Raw genomic sequence first — 13,676 nt, forward strand, 5'->3', positions numbered from 1 at the left:
TCGGTGAGATAATGAGTGGGCTGGACATGCCAAGAGATGAGTTTGGAATGGTCTGCCATATAGCATGCTTCTGTCTATTTGATTTGTTCAGTATGTCTAGGTAATCCTGTCTAACGCGGATTTAAAAATATATATATTGTGTAGTAAAGCTGCATAAGTGTTGGTCTCCACTTTCTGGAGGACTATTTATTTATTTATTTATTTATTTAAATCCGTGGAATTTGAGTGATAGCTAAGGAGATTGAGAAAACACCTCTTTCCGGATTACATCTTCAAACTAAGGGCAGCCATGGCATCCCGACAGGAGATGCGTCCATCCATGAATGATGTATACGGGTAAGATAGTCTAGCCAGCTACATTTTTCAGATATTGCACGTTTCTAATTTTGACAAAGTGGTTTCATTTCAAGTAAAATTATACTATTAGCTAGCTGGCTGGCTGGCTAGCTAACGTTACAAATAATAAGATCATACACGTATCTAAGAGCAATTTGCTCGGCTAGCTATAGTCTGTTAGCTAGCTAACATTGAACCTGGTTGGTTAGCTACCTGCAGATTCATGCAGGGTGGTAACGTCATGAGTTAGGATTATGGTTCATTGTTTACCTAGCTAGCTGACGGTGACTAACCGCATTCCATACAAATTTGCGCATCCGCAGCATTCAAACGAGGCTACAATGAAACCTAATGGGACTGTAGCGACTGTGTTGGCATCAAAATCCGGGGTGTGAACTAAGTTTCGATGCAGTGTTGACAAATCTGACCCCTCTGACGCGCGGTACGTTGTGACGTGTCACTACATAACATACGGCATGCATTTACATCTCATTTTGTGCCGTACAGTCTCTTTCCACCAGGGGTAGCCCTTCTGTCACAGATTAAAAACAAGAAAGGCACAGGGTAAAGGGGTTACCTAGTCAATTGTACAACTGAATGCATTCATTTTTTGCATCATCTCTGCATGACTCAAAAGCTGCGACAGCTGCTGTTTACTTCTAAAAACTTTTAGCGCTGCCCTAAAAACCGGATTTAAATTCGACACAAATCTTCAAGTAGGTATGTAATGACACATTATATAAACTCTTTATAGTGTTTTATTTACATTTTAGATGTGATAAGTTGGACAGATCGGGTGAAGAAAGCTGTTTCACCACACGACATATCTCCCCCTTTCACTAGCACACAATAGGTTTCGCTTCCCCATCCACCATTTTTTTTAAATACCCGACAGAGCTCATTGCCTTCTTCAATCATGCAGAGATGGGCAGCATGAAAGTCTTGTCATTGATTTTGCTGGAAAGGGGAGAAATTGTGCTTTACAATGTTTTTCATATTACAGTTGACCTGGAAGTATTATGTTTTTTGGGTGCTAAAATAAGGTAAATTGTATGGCATAGTGCAATGTACAAAAGTGTGTTAGTTACCATTACATGTCTTTAACAAAAGACTCCACTATGCAAGTAACCATTTTGGGTGCATTTTGTAAATCCAGTCTGGCCATCTACTCAGATTTCAGAGCACTCTCATCTGAGTGTGCCAGAGCGCAGAATAAGTGATGATGAATTTATGAACGCTCAACACCCGTTGAATATGGCCGGTGTCGTCGGCATAAAAGCGGAATTAAATTGTTGCCAGCAGCACAGTTCCAGGCACCAACGCTCTGAATACCATGAAAACACCCTAACCAGCTCTGCTAAGGCGAGTAAAATGGTCAGAGTGGGGTTTTTCTCTCATTTGTAGCTAGCCAATGTTGGCATGTTAACTTGTGTGCTTGACTGCTGTCGTGAGGTCGGATCAACCCTATTCATCGGCCAGAGCGTCCAGTGTGCACTGAGTGCGAAGCACTCTGAATTTACAGCCGGACAATCTGACCGCACAGTTGCAGTCACCAATGCTCTGGATAACATAACAGCCTAACCCGCTCTGCTAGGGCGAGTAATGTTCAGTGAGTTGTTCACTCATTTGTCTGGAAGTAGATAGCAAGTTAGCTTGGGTGCTTGACTACTGCTGTTCATACAAAACACTCGGATCAATCCTTAAAGAGATGGGTGGGGCTGAAGCTTAAGAGGGTGTCAACGATGCTGAATAGGTGTAGACAAAGGACTCCAGCAGTAGTACCAAAACATTCAGAAGGCTAATTTCTCAAAAGTGAGTTTACAAGTTTATCAACTGTAAAAGCAGAATTACTTTCAAATTGTTCCTCAACTGTAGTGTGTAATATACCATTTTGTAGCTTTGAGGCTCTACTTTTGTGTAATGTGAAAAACACACTTTAAAATTTTGCTGCAGAAAACTGATTAGAGCCGGTCGGTCACGTTTCAGTATTCAGACCCTTTACTCAGTACTTTGTTGAATCACCTTTGGCAGTGATTACAGCCTTGAATTTTCTTGGGTGTGACGCTACAAGCTTGGCACACCTGTATCTGGGGAGTTTCTCCCATTCGTCTCTGCAGATCCTCTTAAGCTCAATCAGTTTGGATGGGTAGCGTCACTGCACAGCTATTTTCAGGTCTCTCCAGAGATGTTATATCGGATTCAAGTCTGTGCTCTGGCTGGGCCACTCAAGGACATTCAGAGACTTGTCCCAAAGCCACTCCTGCATTGTCTTGGCTGTGTGTTTAGGGTCGTTGTCCTGTTGGAAAGTGATCCTTCGCCCCAGTCTGAGGTCCTGAGCAGGTTTTCATCCAACATCTCGCTGTACTTTGCTCTGTTCATCTTTCCCTCGATCCTGATTTGTTTCCCAGTCCCTGCCGCTGAAAAACACCCCCACAGCATGATGCAGCCACCACCATGCTTCACCGTAGGGATGGTGCCATGTTTCCTCCAGATGTGATGCTTGGCATTCAGGCCAAAAAGTTCAATCTTGGTTTCACCAGACCAGAGAATCTGGTTTCTTATGGTCTGAGAGTCTTCAGGTGCCTTTTGGCAAACTCCAAGCAGGCTGCCGTGCCTTTTACTGAGAAGTGACTTCTGTCTGGGTACTATACCATAAAGGCCTGATTGGTGAAGTGCTACAGAGATAGTTGTCCTTCTGTAAGGTTTTCCCATCTCCACAGTGGAACTCTGGAGCTCTGTCAGAGTGACCATCGGGTTCTTGGTCACCTCCCTCACCAAGACCCTTCTCCCTCGATTGCTCAGATTGGCCGGGCAGGAGGCTACTGTGTTCTTGGGGACCCTCAATGCTGCAGACATTTTTTGCTACCTTTCCCCGGATCTGTGTCTCGTCACAGTCCTGTCTCGACACTCTACAGAAAATTCCTTCAACCTCATTGCATGGTTTTTACTCTGACATGCACTGTCAACTATGGGACCTTATATAGACAGGTGTGTGCCTTTCCAAATTGTATCCATTCAATTGAATTTACCACAGGTGGACTCCACGTTGTAGAAACATCTCAAGGATGATCAATGGAAGCAGGATGCATCTGAGGTTAGTTTTTGAGTCTCATATCAAAGGGTTTGAATACTTATGTAAATAAGGGTATTCTGTTTGTTTTTTTGCTTAATAAGGGAAAGTGTCTGAATACTTTCCGAATGCCATCCAGAAAGTTTCTTAAAGTAGCCTATCTGGTCTCAATCTCTTTTAATAATAATCAAATGATCCTCTCATAATTTAGTCTTGTAAAAGGTCTGTTATCAGTAGCTTAGGCTACATCATTTCTCAATACGGCATCCTCTCTTTGAAGAATTACCACAGCAGCAGGCTTTGTGACGTAATGTGACTATTTCGGGAAAAGGAAAAAAAAACTTCGGACTTCGTTTTGAATGGTTTTGTGCGAAACAGGAAAGAAAACCAGCTGCAGTGGATAAGTTCATTAGAGTTACCAGCCTCAGATGTTGCAGCCCAAATAAATGCTTAACAGAGTTCAAGTAACAGACACGTCTCAACATCAACTGTTCTGAGGAGACTGCGTGAATCAGGCCTTCGTGGTCGAATTACTGCAAGGAAACCACTACTAAAGGTCACCAATAAGAAGAAGATACTTGCTTGAGCCAAGAAACATGAGCAATGGACATTAGACCGGTGGAAATCTGTCCTTTTGGTCTGAGTCCAAATTTGAGATTTTTGGTTCCGATCGCCCTGTCGTTGTGGGACGCAGAGTAGGTGAACGGATGATCTCCGCATGTGTGGTTCCCACCTTGAGGCATGGAGGAGGTGGTGTGGGGGTGATTTGCTGATGACATTGTCTGTGATTTATTTAGAATTCAAGGTACATTCAACCAGCATGGCTACCACAGCATTCTGCAGTGATACGCCATCCAATATGTTATGCGCTTAGTGGGACTATCATTTGTTTCTCAACAGGACAATGACCCAACACACCTCCAGGCTGTGTAAGGGCTATTTGGCCAAGATGGAGAGTGATGGAGTGCTGCATCAGATGACCTGACCTCCCCAATCACCCGACCTCAACCCAATTGAGATGGTTTGGGATGAGTTGGATCACGGAGTGAAGGAAAAGCAGAAAACAAGTGCTCAGCATATGTGGGAACTCTTTCAAGGCTGTTGGACAAGCATTCCAGGTGAAGCTGGTTGAGATAATGCCAAGAGTGTGCAAAGCTGTCATCAAGGCAAAGGGTGCCCCCCCCCCTTCTCCACCCTCCCATCTCCACCCTCCCACCTCCACACCAATGCCACTCTCTGTCGTCATCTATGCATAGTCACTTTAACTCTACCGACATGTACATACTACCTCAACTAACCGGTGCCCCCGCACATTGACTCTATACCGGCACCCCCCTGTATATATATTTTTTTACTGCTGCTTTTTAATTGCTTGATACTTTTATCTCTTATTCTTATCTGTATTTTTTTAAACTACTGTTGGTTAGGGGCTCGTAAGTAAGAATTTACTGTTGTATTCAGCGCATGTGACTAATACAATTTGATTTGATTTTGAATATTTTTATTTGATTTATTTCACCTTCATTTAACCAGGCATGCCAGTTGAGAACATGTTCTTATTTACAACTGTGACCTGGCCAAGATAAAATAAAATACAAATAATGAAAAACCCTTAAATTAGTTGGTGTCTCAACTTTTGACTAGTATTTCATGTGTTGCCACCCTAGAGTCATGCACTGCTCGTAAAACAAATGTAGAACTTGTATTATTCAAAAACATCAAATACTGTTAATAATGTGGGAAATATGTCGCCCAGCCTAATGACATGTAGCCTAAGTATCGTATAAAACTTTACAAACCTCCCACTCAGGGAGTCACACAAACCTAAAACACCTCACACTCACTCTGAGGGCCTCATACACACCACACACTCACTCATCTGTCACAATGGAGAGCAAGCATGTTCGCAATGTACTATGCACCAACTCAGCCTGTGACACATTCCACACAGAGGGGGTCGTGGGATGAGATCACCATCAACCTCCGCCTTACACACACAGTCACACACACATACACTGTCACACAGGAAGTGGCTGTTTGGCTTTCCTCCTCTGCGCAGAGAAGGTATCTGTAAATAGGAGCGGGCTGCGTGATTGTGTGGTGCATGCTGACATCATCAGAGAGAAGAGATGGGCAGACTGCTCAGGAGAGGGGAATGTGGGATGAGGGATGTAGGATGTCAAACTAAAAAGATAGAGGAAAAAGGGAATGAAGGACAGAACTTATTGGATATTGGTGCGCTGAGCTTCTAGTCATATATTCCTATGCTCTCGTCCTGAAACTGTGAAGCCCGTGCGTCTCTTTATTCATGTTAAAAAATTAGATTGATGACCATTTCCTTTGACAATAATTAATAGGTGACTCTTAAGTATCGTAGATAAGTGGCTCCTGCCTGCTAAGACACTTCGATTATAACTGTCTATTCTGAGCCTGGGCCACCGTGCTATATAGAGCATGATTCTGGTGATGTCACCCACCCCAGGGGCTTGTTAAAGCGGGAGGTCCAAACCACCATTTTACTAGAAAGACAATGGGAACAAGGGAAGGAGATGAAGATCGCCAGTCAAACTGTAAGAAATGGAGGGTGACAAAATAGACTGAAAAAGAGAAAGTGAGGGAGAGATTGAGAGAGATGAGGTGGTGACTGCAATGTTTGGGGGGGGATCTGCCTATAAGCGCAATGATGCGGCACAGAGTCTACTGATGAGTCAGCTGGCTCCTGATATTGCCACCAATGAGACTTCTCGACTCTGTTCTCTCGCTCAGTCCTCTTGAACTGTTTTCGCTCTCTCTCCCTCTTCTGTTCTCTCTGTGTTTTCGGCTCTCTCTATTTGCGCTCTGTTCTCAATTAAATTCAAAGGGCTTTATTGGCATTGGAAACGTATGTTTACATTGCCAAAGCAAGTAAAATGGATAATAAACAAAAGTGAAATAAACAATATAAAATGAACCGTAAACATTACACTCAACGTCCCAAAGGAATATCCTCCCGGACGACCTAGACTACTTCTATGCTCGCTTGGAGGCAAGTAACACTGAAACATGCATGAGAGCACCAGCTGTTCCGGAAGACTGTATGATCACGCTCTCCGCAGCCAATGTGAGTAAGACCTTTAAACAGGTCAACATTCACAAGGCCGCAGTGTGCACTCCACACTGCTCTTTCCCACCTGGACAAAAGGAACACCTATGTGAGAATGCTATTCATTGACTACAGTTCAATACCATAGCGCCCTTAAAGCTCATCAATAAGCTAAAGACACTGGGACTAAACACCTCCCTCTGCAACTGGATCCTGGACTTCCTGACAGGCCACCCCCAGGTGGTAAGAGTAGGCAACAACACATCCGCCACACTGATCATCAATACAGGGGCCCCTCAGGGGTGCGTGCTCAGCCCCCTACTGTACTCCCTGTTCAGCCCCCTACTGTACTCCCTGTTCAGCCCCCTACTGTACTCCCTGTTCACTCATGACTCCACGGCCAGGCACGACTCCAACACCATCATTAAATTTGTCAATGATACACCAGTGGTAGGCCTGATTACCGACAGCAACGAGACAGCCTAGAGGTAGGAGGTCAGAGACCTGGTTGTGTGGTGCCAGGACAACAACCTCTCCCTCAACGTGATCAAGACAAAGGAGATGATTGTGGACTACAGGAAAATCTCATTGACGGAGCTGCTGTGGAGCAGGTTGAGAGCTTCAAGTTACTTGGTGTCCACATCACCAACAAACTAACATGGTCCTAGCGCACCATGACAGTCGTGAAGCGGGCACAACAAAACCTATACCCCCCCAGGAGACCGAAAAAGTCCTCAGATCCTCAAAAGTTTCTACAGCTGCACCATCGAGAGCATCCTGGCTGGTTGCATCCGCTGCCTGGTATGGCAACTGCTCGGCCTCCGACCGCAAGGCACTGCAGAGGGTAGTGCGAACGGCCCAGTACATCACTGGGGCCAAGCTTCCTGCCATCCAGGACCTCTACACCAGGCGGTGTCAGACGAAGGCCCTAAATATTGTCAAAGACTCCAGCCACCCTGGTCATAGACTGTTCTCTCTGCTACCCCACGGCAAGCGGTACCGTAGCGCCAAGTCTAGGTCCAAGAGGCTTCTAAACAGCGTCTACCCCCAAGCCATAAGACTCCTGAACATCTAGTCAAATGCTACCCTGACTATTTGTATTGCCCCCCCCCTTCTCCACCCTCCCATCTCCACCCTCCCATCTCCACACCAATGCCACTCTGTCGTCATCTATGCATAGTCACTTTAACTCTACCGACATGTACATACTACCTCAACTAACCGGTGCCCCCGCACATTGACTCTATACCGGCACCCCCCTGTATATATAATTTTTTACTGCTGCTTTTTAATTGCTTGATACTTTTATCTCTTATTCTTATCTGTATTTTTTAAAACTGTACTGTTGGTTAGGGGCTCGTAAGTAAGAATTTACTGTTGTATTCAGCGCATGTGACTAATACAATTTGATTTGATTTTGAATATTTTTATTTGATTTATTTCACCTTCATTTAACCAGGCATGCCAGTTGAGAACATGTTCTTATTTACAACTGTGACCTGGCCAAGATAAAGCAATGCAGTGTGACACAAACAACAGAGTTACACATGGGATAAACAAACGTACAGTCAATAACACAATAGAAAATTATAAATACATTGTGTGCAAATGTAAGATTAGGGAGGTAAGGCAATAAATTGTCCATAGTGGCAAAATAATAACATTTTAGCAATTAAACACTGGAGAAATAGATGTGCGGAAGATGAATGTGCAAGTAGAAATACTGGGGTGCAAAGGAGCAAGTAATAAATAACAATATAATAATAATATATGCCGTCATGTGTGCATACATTCTACGTATGGGTGGTCCCGGGGATGAGGTAGTTGGGTGGGCTATTTACAGATGGGCTGTGTACAGGTACAATGATCGGTAAGCTGCTCTGACAGCTGATGCTTAAATTTAGTGAGGGAGATGAGTCTCCAACTTCAGTCATTGGAAGCAGAGAACTGGAAAGAAAGGCGGCCAAATGAGCAGTTGGCTTTGGGGATGACCAGTGAAATATACCTGCTCGAGCGCGTGCTACGGGTGGGTGCTGGTATGGTGACCATTGAGCTGAGATAAGGCGGGGCTTTACATAGCAAAGACTTATAGATGACCTGGAGCAAGTGGGTTTGGCGACAAATATGAAGTGAGGTCCAGCCAATGAGAGCATACAGGTGGTGGGTAGTATATGGGGCATTGGTGAAAAAACGCATGGCACTGTGACGATGTCAAATGTCATATTATGGTTATATACAGTGTTGTAACGATGTGCAAATAGTTAAAGTACAAAAAGGATAGTAAATAAACATAAATATGGTTTGTTTTTATAATGTTTGTTCTTCACTGGTTGCCCTTTTCTTGTGGCAACTGGTCACAAATGTTGCTGCTGTGATGGCACACTGTGGTATTTCACCCCATAGATACAGTTGAAGTCGGAAGTTTACATACACTAAAGTTGGAGTCATTAAAACTAGTTTTTCAACCACTCCATAAATGCCTTGTTAACAAACTATAGTTTTGGCAAGTTGGTTAGGACATCTACTTTGTGCATGACGCAAGTATTTTTTTCCAACAATTCTTTACAGATTATTATTTCACTTATAATTCACTGTATCATCATTCCAGTGGGTCAGAAGTTTACATACACTAAGTTGACTGTGCCTTCAAACAGCTTGGACAATTCCAGCAAATTATGTCATAGCTTTAGAAGCTTCTGTTAGGCTAATTGACATCATTTGAGTCAATCGGAGGTGTACCTGTGGATGTATTTCAAGGCCTACCTTCAAACGCGGTGCCTCTTTTCTTGACATCATGGGCAAATCAAGAGAAATCAGCAAAGACCTCAGGAAAACAATTGTAGCCCTCCACAAGTCTGGTTCATCCTTCGGTGCAATTTCCAAGCACTTAAAGGTACCACGTTCATCTGTACAAGCAATAGTACACAAGTATAAACACCATGGGACCACGCAGCCGTCATAACCTTCAGGAAGGAGACGTGTTCTGTCTCCAAAAGATGAACGTACTTTGGTTGGAATTGTGCAAATCAATCCCAGAACAACAGCAAAGGACCTTGTGAAGATGCTGGAGGAAACCGGTACAAAAGGATCTATATCCACAGTGATACAAGTCTTATATTGACATAACCTGAAAGGCCGCTCAGCAAGGAAGAAGCCACTGTTCCAAAATCGCCTGCACATGGGGACTAAGATCATACTTTTTGGAGAAATGTCCTCTGGTCTGATGAAACAAAAATAGAATGTTTGGTCATAATGACCATCGTTATGTTTGGAGGGAAAAGGGGGAGGCTTGCAAGCTGAAGAACACCCATCCCAACCGTGAGGCACGATGGTGGCAGCATCATGTTGTGGGGGTGCTTTGCTGCAGGAGGGACTGGTGCACTTCACAAAATAGATAGTTCTCCTGCCTCATGATGCCATATGGATATATTGAAGCATTTACATTTACATTTAAGTCATTTAGCAGACGCTCTTATCCAGAGCGACTTACAAATTGGTGCATTCACCTTGTGACATCCAGTGGAACAGTCACTTTACAATAGTGCATCTAAATCTTAAAGGGGGGGTGAGAGGGATTACTTATCCTATCCTAGGTATTCCTTAAATAGGTGGGGTTTCAGGTGTCTCCGGAAGGTGGTGATTGACTCCGCTGTCCTGGCATCGTGAGGGAGTTTGTTCCACCATTGGGGGGCCAGAGCAGCGAACAGTTTTGACTGGGCTGAGCGGGAGCTGTGCTTCCTCAGTGGTAGGGAGGCGAGCAGGCCAGAGGTGGATGAACGCAGTGCCCTTGTTTGGGTGTAGGGCCTGATCAGAGCCTGGAGGTACTGAGGTGCCGTTCCCCTCACAGCTCCGTAGGCAAGCACCATGGTCTTGTAGCGGATGCGAGCTTCAACTGGAAGCCAGTGGAGAGAGCGGAGGAGCGGGGTGACGTGAGAGAACTTGGGAAGGTTGAACACCAGACGGGCTGCGGTGTTCTGGATGAGTTGTAGGGGTTTAATGGCACAGGCAGGGAGCCCAGCCAACAGCGAGTTGCAGTAATCCAGACGGGAGATGACAAGTGCCTGGATTAGGACCTGCGCCGCTTCCAGTGTGAGGCAGGGTCGTACTCTGCGGATGTTGTAGAGCATGAACCTACAGGAACGGGCCACCGCCTTGATGTTAGTTGAGAACGACAGGGTGTTGTCCAGGATCATGCCAAGGTTCTTAGCGCTCTGGGAGGAGGACACAATGGAGTTGTCAACCGTGATGACGAGATCATGGAACGGGCAGTCCTTCCCCGGGAGGAAGAGCAGCTCCGTCTTGCCGAGGTTCAGCTTGAGGTGGTGATTCGTCATCCACACTGATATGTCTGCCAGACATGCAGAGATGCGATTCGCCACCTGGTCATCAGAAGGGGGAAAGGAGAAGATTAATTGTGTGTCGTCTGCATAGCAATGATAGGAGAGACCATGTGAGGTTATGACAGAGCCAAGTGACTTGGTGTATAGCGAGAATAGGAGAGGGCCTAGAACAGAGCCCTGGGGGACATGAGCAACATCTCATGACATCATTCAGGAAGTTGAAGCTTGGTCGCAAATGGTTCTTCCAAATGGACAATGACCCCAAGCATACTTCCAAAGTTGTGGGCAAAATGGCTTAAGGACAACAAAGTCAAGGTATTGGAGTGGCCATCAGAAAGTCTTGACCTCAAGCCTATAGAAAATATGTGGGCAGAACTGAAAAAGCGTTTGCGAGCAAGGAGGCCTACAAACCTCAGTTACACCAGCTCTGTCAGGAGGAATGGGCCAAAATTCACCCAACTTATTGTGCAAGGCTACCTGAAATGTTTGATCCAAGTTAAACAATTTAAAGGCAATGCTACCAAATACTAATTGAGTGCATGTAAACTTCTGACCCACTGGGAATGTGATGAAATAAAATCAGAAATAAATCATTCTCTCTACTATTCTTCTGACATTTCACATTCTTAAAATAAAGTGGGCATCCTAACTGACCTAAGATGGAATTTTTACTACGATAAAATGTCAGGAATTGTGGAATAACTGCGTTTAAATGTATCTGGCTAAGGTGTATGGAAACTTCCAACTTCAGCTGTTTGTGAGATTATCAAAATGTGGATTTGTTGTTTTGAATTCTTTGTTGGTTTGTGTAATCTGATGGAAATATGTGTCTGTAATACATTTGGCAGGAGGTTAGGAAGTGCAGCTCAGTTTCCACCTTGTTTTGTGGGCAGTGTGCACATAGCCTGTCTTTTCTTGAGAGCCAGGTCTGCCCACAGGGGCCTGTCTCAATAGCAAGGCTATGCTCACTGAGTCTGAACATAGTTAGATTTCCTTAATTTTGGGTCAGTCAGTGTTCAGGTCTTCTGCCACTGTGTAATCTCTGTTTAGGGCCAAATAGCATTCTAGTGTGCTCAGTTTTTGTTAATTCTTTCCAGTATGTCAAGTAATTAACTTTTTGTTTTCTTGTGATTTGTTTGGGTCTAATTGTGTTGCTGTCCTGAGGCTCTGTGGGGTCTGTTTGTGTTTTTGAACAGAGCCCCAGGTTCATCTCTTTGTAGGTGATGGCTTCGTTATGGAAGGTTTTGGGAATCACTTCCTTTTAGGTGGTTATAGAATTCAACGTCTCATTTCTGGATTTGGATAATTAGCGGGTATCGGCCTAGTTCTGCTCTGCATGCATTATTTGGTGTTTTACGTTGTAGACAGAACATATATTTTGAAGAATTCTTCATGCAGTCTCAATTTGGTGTTTGTTCCATGAATTCTTGGACCCTAGACCTCAACCATAACGGGCAATGAGTTCTATAACTGATTCAAGTGTTTTTATCCAGATCCTAATTGGTATGTTGGTTTTGTATGTTGCTTTTGATGGCAAAGAAGGCCCTTCTAGCCTTGACTCAGATTGTTCACAGCTTTGTGGATGTTACCTGTGGCGTTGATGTTTAGGCCAAGGTATATATAGTTTTTTCTGTGGTATATGGCAACGGTGTCTAGATAGATTTTGTATTTGTGGTCCTGGAAACTGGACCTTTTTTGGAACACCATTATTTCTGTTACTGAGATTTACTGTCAGGGCCCAGGTCTGACGGAATCTGTGCAGAAAATCTAGGTGCTGCTGTCGGTCCTCCTTGGGTGGGGACAGAAGCACCAGATCATCAGCCAACAGTAGACATTTGACTTCACATTTTAGTAAGGTGAGGCTGGGTGCTGCAGACTGTTCTAGTGTCCTCGTCAATTCGTTGATATATATGTTGAAGAGGGTGGGGCTTAAGCTGCATCCCTGTTTCACCCCACGACCCTTTGGAAAGAAAAGTGTATTTATTGCCAATTTCTAACCACACACTTGTTTGTGTACATGGATTTTATAATGTCGTGTGTTTTTCCCCCAACACCACTTTCCATCAATTTGTATAGCAGACCCTCATGCCAACTTGAGTCAAAAGCTTTTTGGAAATCAACAGAGCATGAGACTACTTCACCTTTGTTTTGGTTTGTTTGTCAATTAGGGTGTGCAGGGTGAGTACATGGTCTGTCGTATGGTAATTTGGTAAAAAGCCATTTTGACATTTGCCCTGTACATTGTTTTCAGTACATCTGCTTTTATTGATAATGCAGAGGATTTTCCCAAGGTTGCTGTTGACGCATGTCCCACGTTAGTTATTGAGGTCAAATTTGTCTCCCACTTTTGTGGATTGGGGTGATCAGTTCTTGGTTCCAAATATTAGGGAAGATGCCAGAGCTAAGGATGATGTTAAAGAGTTTAACTCTAGCCAATTGGAATTTGTGGTCTGTATATTTTATCATTTCATTCAGGATACCATCAACACCACAGGCCTTTTTGCCATGGAGGGTTTGTATTTTGTCTGGTAGTAAATGTAATGTAATTGGAGAAACCAGTGGGTTCTTGTAGTCTTTAAGTTGATTCTAAGACTAGTATTTGATCATGTACAGTACCAGTCAAATGTTTGGACACACCTAATCATTCAAAGGTTTTTCTTAATTTCGTACTATTTTCTACATTGTAGAATAACAGTGAAGATATCAAAACTATAAAATAACACATCGATTCCTGTAGTAACCAAAAAAAGTTTAAACAAATCTAAATATATTTTATATTCTTCAATGTACCCACCCTTGGCCTTGATGAGAGCTTTGCACATGCTTGTCATTCTCTCAACCAGCTTCA

The 13,676-nt window shown here is 43.9% G+C and overlaps 1 protein-coding gene across 2 annotated transcripts in view; it reads left to right on the forward strand.

Moving 5' to 3' along the window:
* The window catches only part of LOC124046592 (sprouty-related, EVH1 domain-containing protein 1-like), an 82,196-nt gene that overhangs the window by 32,616 nt on the left and 35,904 nt on the right, over window positions 1-13,676 (forward strand). The gene's annotated exons all lie outside the window — the stretch shown is intronic.

Source organism: Oncorhynchus gorbuscha, linkage group LG10 (genome assembly GCF_021184085.1).
Source record: "Oncorhynchus gorbuscha isolate QuinsamMale2020 ecotype Even-year linkage group LG10, OgorEven_v1.0, whole genome shotgun sequence".
Lineage (NCBI taxonomy): Eukaryota > Metazoa > Chordata > Actinopteri > Salmoniformes > Salmonidae > Oncorhynchus > Oncorhynchus gorbuscha.